We start from the raw sequence: 8904 nt of genomic DNA, 5'->3' as shown, positions 1-8904 counted from the left end.
TTGACTTTCTAGGTGTTCAGCCTGCGATCCGAAATGTGTATACATGTGGGTGTGTTTATTTAATGCATAAGAAATATGTTTTGTGTGTATGTCTATGTGTGTATACCATTCTGGGTTGTTATAGCTTCAGTCTCAACTGGTTAAATCAACAACTGCTATGAAGACAACTGGCTATATTATTGGTAAAAGTAACATTAAATAATTTCACACCTTACTGTGGAATGCAAATTAAAACAGCAATGAGATACTTTTTTTTTTTTTTTTTTTTTTTACTATCAGTCACTGCTGGAGTGAATTTAAATGTGTATGAAACTCTCTGCAGGGTAATTTGATTATGTGTATCAAAAGCCTTAACAATATGTATAAACATTGAATCAAAAATTCAATTACTAGAAATTTATCCTAAGGAAATAATTAGGCATATAGTCAGACTTTTAGTATAATTAACTGCAGGGCTGTTTTACAGTTTTTGCAGCAGTGAAAAAACCAAAGTTTTCAACAACTGAGAGTTGGTTAGAAACAACAGTAAATATGCATATAATGGAAGATTACTATGCCATTGAAATATCATGTGAGAGATAATTATATATGGACGTTGAAGTATGTTTAAAATTGTATGCAAAGAGAGACAGACAGACTTATATGTTTAAATGAATATGTTATGAAAAGAAATAAATTATTGTATTACTTGCCAGATTTATTGGTTGAAATTGTGGAAATAGAAAAGGAGGGGTTGCTAATTGTATCAAGAGATGCTATCACATCAGGGTATCAGGTGCATCTCCCAGAAATGGGAGATGTGGGAGTACAGTGATGTCAGGGGGAAAAAGAAAGGCAGTGGGAGAAGGTGTGGAGGTGACAGGAGAAAGATGAGCCGGAGAACGGGAACCTGTAAAGAGGAGGCTTAAGGTGTCCTCTAGCTTATTGTAACAGAGGAAGAAAAAAACTAACACCATGTTGACTGTGCCTCCCCCATTCTTCAGCCTATATATGCTATTACTTTAGCCCTGCACGTCAAGAGTTAAGCACTAGAGAAATATTGCTTGTGCCCAAATAGCTCATTAAGTTCCCTGAAGAAAGTTCCCATCCCACCCCTGGGGTAGTTATGGCTATTACTTGTTGTAGATGAGTTTGCTTTCAGCCTAGAAACCTCGCAAAAAGCAAAAGACGGTAAAGCAAAAATAACTGCTAACAACTTCAAGTTTTGCAGGAGCCTTGTGATCCAGCCTACGTGAGCAAGCAGAAGAAGAAAGGTTATGCTTCCCTGGGGCAAGGTGGCTTGGAGAAGTCTGCAATCTGCCTTTACTCTTTAATCTTAAACCCTCCCCCTTCCCCTTTTCCCTTAGTATCAAAGAAGCCTGAATTCTACCAGGAGTTAAGACGGTTCTTTAGGACATTAGTTCACCATCTTCTCGGTTTTCTAGCTCTTCAAAAAAAGTCACTATTCCTTGCCCCAACACCTTGTCTCTCAACTTACTGGCCAAGCTCGTGCGGTGAGCTTGGATTTGGTAACACTATTTTACTCTGTGTGTCTGTTTACGGACCTCATAAAGAAAACAGTAGGAAGGCTGACATTATTCACCAAGGCTTTAATGGGCTGGCTTTACCATTTATTAGACTAAAACTCTGGGCCCAGCCTGATGCATGAGGTGTCCAGTTTTGTTTTTTTTTTTTCCGGTACGCGGGCCTCTCACTGTTGTGGCCTCTCCAGTTGCGGAGCACAGGCTCCGGATGCGCAGGCTCAGCGGCAATGGCTCACGGGCCCAGCCGCTCTGCAGCATGTGGGATCTTCCCAGACCGGGGCACAAACCCACGTCCCCTGCATTGGCAGGCGGACTCTCAACCACTGCGCCACCAGGGAAGCCCTGTTCAGTTTTATTTATATAATTTTTCATATATTTAATAAAGTAAATTATACCGGATGTAATATATGATTGACATTTACGATTTCATACTTAAAATATTTTCTTGCCTTTTTTAGGCTATAGCTACCAACAGTTATTTAATGCCCCTGTTTTCTTCTGCGTCCTTACCTGTAGCATGAGATAGTAACAAATCACCTACCTTATTGTGTTGGTGCATTCTGGTTAAAAGCCTACTGGTATATCTACGAATATGTGCTATATATATACAACGGAATATTACTCAGCCATTAAAAAGAATGAAATAATGCCATTTGCAGCAACATGGATGAACCTAGAGATTGTCATACTAAGTCAGACAGAGAAAGACAAATATCATATGATATCACTTCTATGTGGAATCTAAAAAATGGGTACAAATGAACCTATTTACAAAACAGAAATAGAGTCACAGATGTAGAAAACAAACTTATGGCTACCAAGGGGGGAAGGGGAGGAGGGATAAACTGGGAGATTGGGATTGACATATACACACTACTATGTATAAAATAGATAATAAAAACCTACTGTATAGCAAAGGGAACTTTACTCAATACCCTGTAATGACCTACATGGAAATAGAATCTAAAAAAGAGTTGATGTATGTATATATATAACTGATTCACTTTGCTGTACAGCACAAACTAACACAGTGTTGTAAATCAACTATACTCCAACAAAAATTATTTTTTTAAAAAAGCCTACTGGAATATCTGACCTGTATCAAGCCTAAAATCCATGGTACTTGGTATTGCTAATATCTTAATGCATCTTTATAGAAAGGTCCAGGGTTATAATTCTATTAATACTCCCAGTATCTTCCCATTTTATCTAACTTTGCACTTAATAGCTCATAATGACAGATATACCTGGCTATTTTTTATAGAGTGCCCTTATTATTCATACTTGTTTTAAATTTATTTGATTTTTAAATTATTGTTTTGAAGGCAAAGGAAAATCCTTTTGAGTTTGATTGTGAATGTCGGTATCAGGCTTGGGCTTTATTTGCAAAATATTAAAATTCTCAGGTTTTACCCATGATATGAATAACTGACAAGTTTATAACATTGTTATTCTAGGCAGTGTTACAGGTACACAGTATTAATGCATTCAAATTCTGTAAAACCCAATGAGATAGGTATTATTAATTATCTGGAATTTACAGTTGAAGAAACTGAGCGATACAGTGGTTATGAAATTTCTCAAAGGTCACAGAGGTGTAACTGGCAGAGTAGGGACTCGAACCCAGACACTATGGCTCTATGTCTGCTGTCACCTGTTATGCTTATGCGTTCCCACTTTCATAACCCTGATTTACTATCTTAGTGAATTTGCGTGGATTTTCCTTTACAAGTAATACCCATTTTACAATATGCATATTTCAAAATACATTTAGTTGATATTATGTCTCTTATAATTTCTTTCATTTACTTTCAATTATTTTCTAGCTGGTAATTGCTGGGACACATATTAAACAGTAATTATTTCTACACTTACCTTGTAACCAGACACTAAGTTCCTTTAATACTATAGTGTTCTTAAATAACCCCTTTATTTTTTGAGATATATAGCTATATAATGAGTAAATAATGAAATTACTAGCCATTTTTCCATATAATGAATAAATTTATTGTCTGTTTAGCTATACTTTGCTTTCTTTCCATTTAACCTGATTAAGCAGGTTCTGATTAATATTGTTATACTGATTTTGATAATTTATTTTATCAATAATTTAATTGGAATTCCTTCAGTTGTCTTTTTCCAATTTTAACATACAATATGCAACTGACTTGATTTTGCAAAAAAAAACTTTTGCAGGCCCAATTCATCAGCTTGTTGTTTCTGCTGACTCTTGCTCATGGTGACATGTTTCTTCAGGGGTCTTGGAATTGTTTTAAACTTTGTGCTCATTTCTACTGGCATATTTCTTATTGAAATTCAAAGAAGACCTGGGTCTCAAGTCTGTCCTTCCATATAGTATTTATTTTTGCTTCTGTCAGATACATTGTCAAATACATTGGGTCACCACATTTCTGGACTTGGCTTTTCTTTCCACATTTACCAAAAGCTGAGAATGAAGCAGGTATTTTCAAGCATTTCACTCCAATACCACTCTGTATAGACCTAACACATTTGTCTGCTGTCCTCCTACACATATTAAAACTTGGCTTTAGCCTTCATTGATTAGCCTATGTCAGCAGGATTATTCACAACAGAAGTGTTACTGCTCCAGTAACTGCTCCAGTAAACTGCTCCAGTTTCCAGCCATGAGGAATTTCTATCTGCAGATAGGGATTTCTATACAGAGAATGGATATGTAAATAGGTACTCTTTTTAATTCTATACAGAGTGTTTGTGTTTCCCTAGTAGGAATATTTCTCTGGATATCTTGTCACTGGTATTTCCAGAAAAAGAAATATGATTTAAGACTAAGTATGAATTGTTTTATATATGAGGAAGCTACTATCAACTTTGTTCTTCATGTAGTATAATGAAAATATTATTATTAAGTGTATACCATAAGCTGAAGAAGTACGGAAAATGTAAATACAGGAAAAATGTTATCAAAGTTTTGATGATATTGGATTTAATTATAAAACCATCCTCTTGTAGTAAGTCCCTAATAACTATCAGAATATATGGACATGTGCCCACCATATATAATGTCACCTGAGCAGCTCTACATTGTCTCCATGGGGAACTAATGCTAATATGAAACTCCAGCTGACTGCTGTGTCAGGACCAATGAAGTGCTTTGTCTCTGAACAAGGGATGTGGATCTTTTCCTAGTATCCTTGAAAATGTGGCAGCCCATCTTGTTAGCTTGCAAGTAAGATGAATAACGTTTACCTTATATGGATATACCAGTGTGTTCACTCACCTATTGAAGGTCATGATGTATGCAGCTAGCTTCTGGCAATCATGAATGAAGCTGCCATATACATCTGCATTCAGATTTCTGCATGTTTTCAAATCAGGTGAGTAAATTCTTAGGAACAAAGTTGCCAGATCATATGGTAAAACAATGTTTAACTTCATAAGAAACTGTTAACTATTTTGTAAAATAGCTCTACCATTTTTCATTCCCACCAGCAATAAATGAGAGTTCTTATTGCACCTAAACTCTGCCAGCAATTGGTATTGTCCTGCTTTTCGATTTTACTCATTTTATTAGGCCTGTAAAGGTATATATTCTTTGGTGAAGTGTGTGTTCAAATCTTTTGGGCATTTTAAATGAAGTTGTTGTTGTTTCCTTATTGTTGAGTTTTAAGAGTTCTTTATATATTTTGGATACAAGTCCTTTCACACATACAAGTTTTACATATAACTTCTCCTGCTGTCTGGCTTATCACTTCATTCTCTTAACAGTGTTTTTCATAGGGATGAAGTTTTTAATTTTTACAAAGTCCAAATTAGCTATCTAAAAAAAAAAACCCAAAAACTTCCTGGATTGTGCTGTTGATGTTTTATCTAAAATCTCATTGCCAAATCCAAAGACATTCAGATTTTTTCCCCATGTTTCCTTTTAGAAGTTTCATAGTTTTGTGTTTTACATTTAGGTCTTTAACCAATTGAAATATGTAATAATATTTTATATTCATCAGTTGAAAAATAATTGGAGAGCTGGAGAATACAAAGTATTGCCTGGATAGGGAACACAAGAACCCTCCTACTCTATACTTTTCTGAGGTTTAAAAATTTGTTTTAGGGCTTCCCTGGTGGCTCAGTGGTTGAGAGTCCACCTGCCGATGCAAGGGACACGGGTTCGTGCCCCGGTCTGGGAAGATCCCACATGCCACGGAGTGGCTGGGCCCGTGAGCCATGGCCACTGAGCCTGCGCGTCCGGAGCCTGTGCTCCGCAACGGGAGAGGCCACAGCAGTGAGAGGCCCGTGTACAGCAAAAAAAAAAAAAAAAAAAAAAAAAAAAAATTTGTTTTTTTATAAAAATGTTTCATTCAAATTTTATAAAAACTTTATATTAAAATGGGAGAAAAGCAGGAATGATGGCTACTATCACCACTATTTTAGTATTAGATAACCATGCAAATATAATAAGGAGAAAAATAAAGACTAATAAATATCAAAAAGGTAGGAAATTTTCTATTTAAAGAAATTATCATCCTTATAAAATTCAAATTATTCCAATGAGATTTCTAGATAATAGATATATGTATATAAATATATATATACACATATGATGTATACCAGCAATTTGAAAATGTAAAAGAAAAAAAAAAGAAAGATTATAACTAAACTAAAATTTAATTTAGATAAGAGTAAATTAACAAGAACCATATAAAAACCTGAACAGAGAAAACAGTCCTACTATGGTGAAAATATCACTTTAATCTCAATTAAAACTTCAACAAAATATTTAAGAAACTGGGATGGTTAAGCATATATATGAAACTCTATAGATGCTATAATGATCAAGAAGAACAATGAGGTCAAACAACTACTATCACTAAAAATATGTTAGGAGCTGGAATGATCTGGACAGGTTTGCATTGACACAGGAAAGGATAAATATTTGAATAATATTAAACATAGAGTAATGTAGCTGCTGACAGAAAAGAATGACAACATTGGTAGTTCAACTCTATGGGGAAAGAATACTCTAATAAATAAACTCCACTGGGAAAACTTGTTAGCCTAATTATTTCCACTGATAATAAACCTTATTGAGAAATGATCAATGGTAAGGGAAAAAAATCATAGAAAAAGATTAATATGTCCAGTAGGCTGTATGGTCAACTTCATTAGCAACTAGGAAAAATAAAAATAAAGGATGTGTATGTTTTTTCTTTCCTCGTCAGCTTGCAAGGAATGTAAACTATCATCGTGCTGGTTGATGTGAATATAGAAGAATACTCTAATATACAGTTGGTACGGAAGAAACAAAACCATAATATATAAAATTGCATATATTTATTTTACATTATTATGGTTAGATATAGATTTAGATATATAGATTCAAATACTATGGAAAATGTTTTAAAAGATATATACTTCATGCAGACACACATACATCTAGTGCCAATGCAATATAAAATTGGGAAAATCTAAGAGGAAGAGAATTCCACAGAAAGGTTTGTTTAGGTCTAGTGTTGATGTCCCTTGGGAAAGGGTCCAGGAGAGGAAATTATACCCAAATCTCTCTACAAATTTGTAAGAAAGTTGTAAAAGATTGTATGGAATATATGGTCAAACAATAGGTTACAATGAAAGCCCCCAGTGGCATAACTAGTCTTGTTAGAAGGGGGAAACTTTTGGAACTTATCAACTGAGTAAACTCCACTTCACTTGGGGCTGGTTAAGACCTGCTGAGCTAAATAAACACCATAAGGGGAATGGCAGCAAGGCTTCACAGCTATCCAGAGACATCTCTAACTGATAATGGTGGTTATTTCTGGAGAAAGGTGAGGGATAATGTGTGGGGAAGTGTGTGACGATAACTTGTGCTTTGTACATTTTGTATTCTCTACGGTTGAATTCATTTATAAGAAAGAAATTAGTTTATTGTTTGTGTCATTCAAAATTAATATAAAATAAGACATTGCTCTTCCCCTTACAGTGGTGGGAGGAAAGAAAGTATGATGTGCTTTGTAATAACAACGGTGTGAGTTTAAAGGTATTCTAAATGTCAGGGTAGATAAATGTGATGTGATTTATAGGAAAAATATATTTATTTGGTGATTCAGTTGATCAAATATATATACGAGAAATATATATATATATATATATATTCTGTCTTTGTATTCATCATCACAGCTTCCAAAACCCTTGGAATTTCCTGAGGGAGAAGAACAGTGGGAAAATATTTGGTCTGTTGTCCTCAGTTCATGAAAATGCTTCAGGGAAGGTGACTTTTCAGTCCTACCCAAGGATGGGGGCCTGTTGCCAGGAGAACCAACCACATGATTAGAGAGTTGGAACTTTCAGTCCTCCCACCCCCTGATTTCAGAGAGGGGCAAGTGGTTGGAGTTTGAATCAATCATCACTGACCAAGAGATTTTGTTAGTTATGACTATATAATGATGTCTCCATAAAATCCCTGAAGGACAGCTTTTTGGCTCATTTTTTGAGAACTTCCATGTTGGGGAACCAGAACGCTTCCATGTGCCAGGAGCAGAGAAGCTTCTTTGTTCAGGACCTCGCCCTGTGTATCGCTTTGTCTATCTCTTTGTCTGGCTGTTGATTCATGTCCTTTAATATCCTTTTATAATGAATCAGTAATCTAGTGAGTAGACTGGTTTTCCTGAGTTCTGTGACCCATTGTAGCAAATTAATTGAACCTGACGTGGGCATCAAGGGAACCTCCAATTTGTATGTAGCCTGTTGGTCAGAAGCATAGGTAGCAACCTGGGCTTGCAACTGGCATCTGAAATAGAGGGCAGGCTTGGGGGGGTGAGCCCTTTACCCGTGGAATCTGATTCTATCTCTGGGTAGAATTCCTGGCATCTGAAAGTTGCTTGTTGGTGTGGGGAAGCCTCCATACACACAATTTGGAGCTGGGTCCAGGACCCCCTTTACGAAGAAGAATGTTTAAATGTGAGAAAATGTGTTAAAAAATGAAGTTAAAGTAAGCTTTCCTTGGGCATTAAACAGGAATATTTTCATGCTCTCAGCTCAAGTCGCTCAGCAAAACCCCGAAAACAACCTCAGTTTGCTTCAATAAGGGAGCAATCAGCATCATTATGTCAACAGGCTGGGCCTTCTGCAACTGTTTTGTCCTACAAATAAATTTATGCTGAATATTTGGCTTCTTGCCAATGCAGAAGCACAGCAGCTGAGAGACTATGAGAGAAAATAGCCCTTAAGCACATATGCAAGTCACTGCCTTTTTACATCTGACCACAAACACTAGACAGAAGTGTTTATCAAATCTGGCGGAATATAAAACCTTTATGGCTTTTATCGGAAGCTACACGTGAAGTATTTACAAACACATGTCCACTTCTTCATACCTTTGGCTCAACAAAGTAGGTATCTCCTGTTGTGT

Source organism: Delphinus delphis, chromosome 16, assembly GCF_949987515.2.
Source record: "Delphinus delphis chromosome 16, mDelDel1.2, whole genome shotgun sequence".
Taxonomy (NCBI): Eukaryota; Metazoa; Chordata; class Mammalia; order Artiodactyla; family Delphinidae; genus Delphinus; species Delphinus delphis.
Note: the sequence above shows the minus strand (reverse complement) of the source record.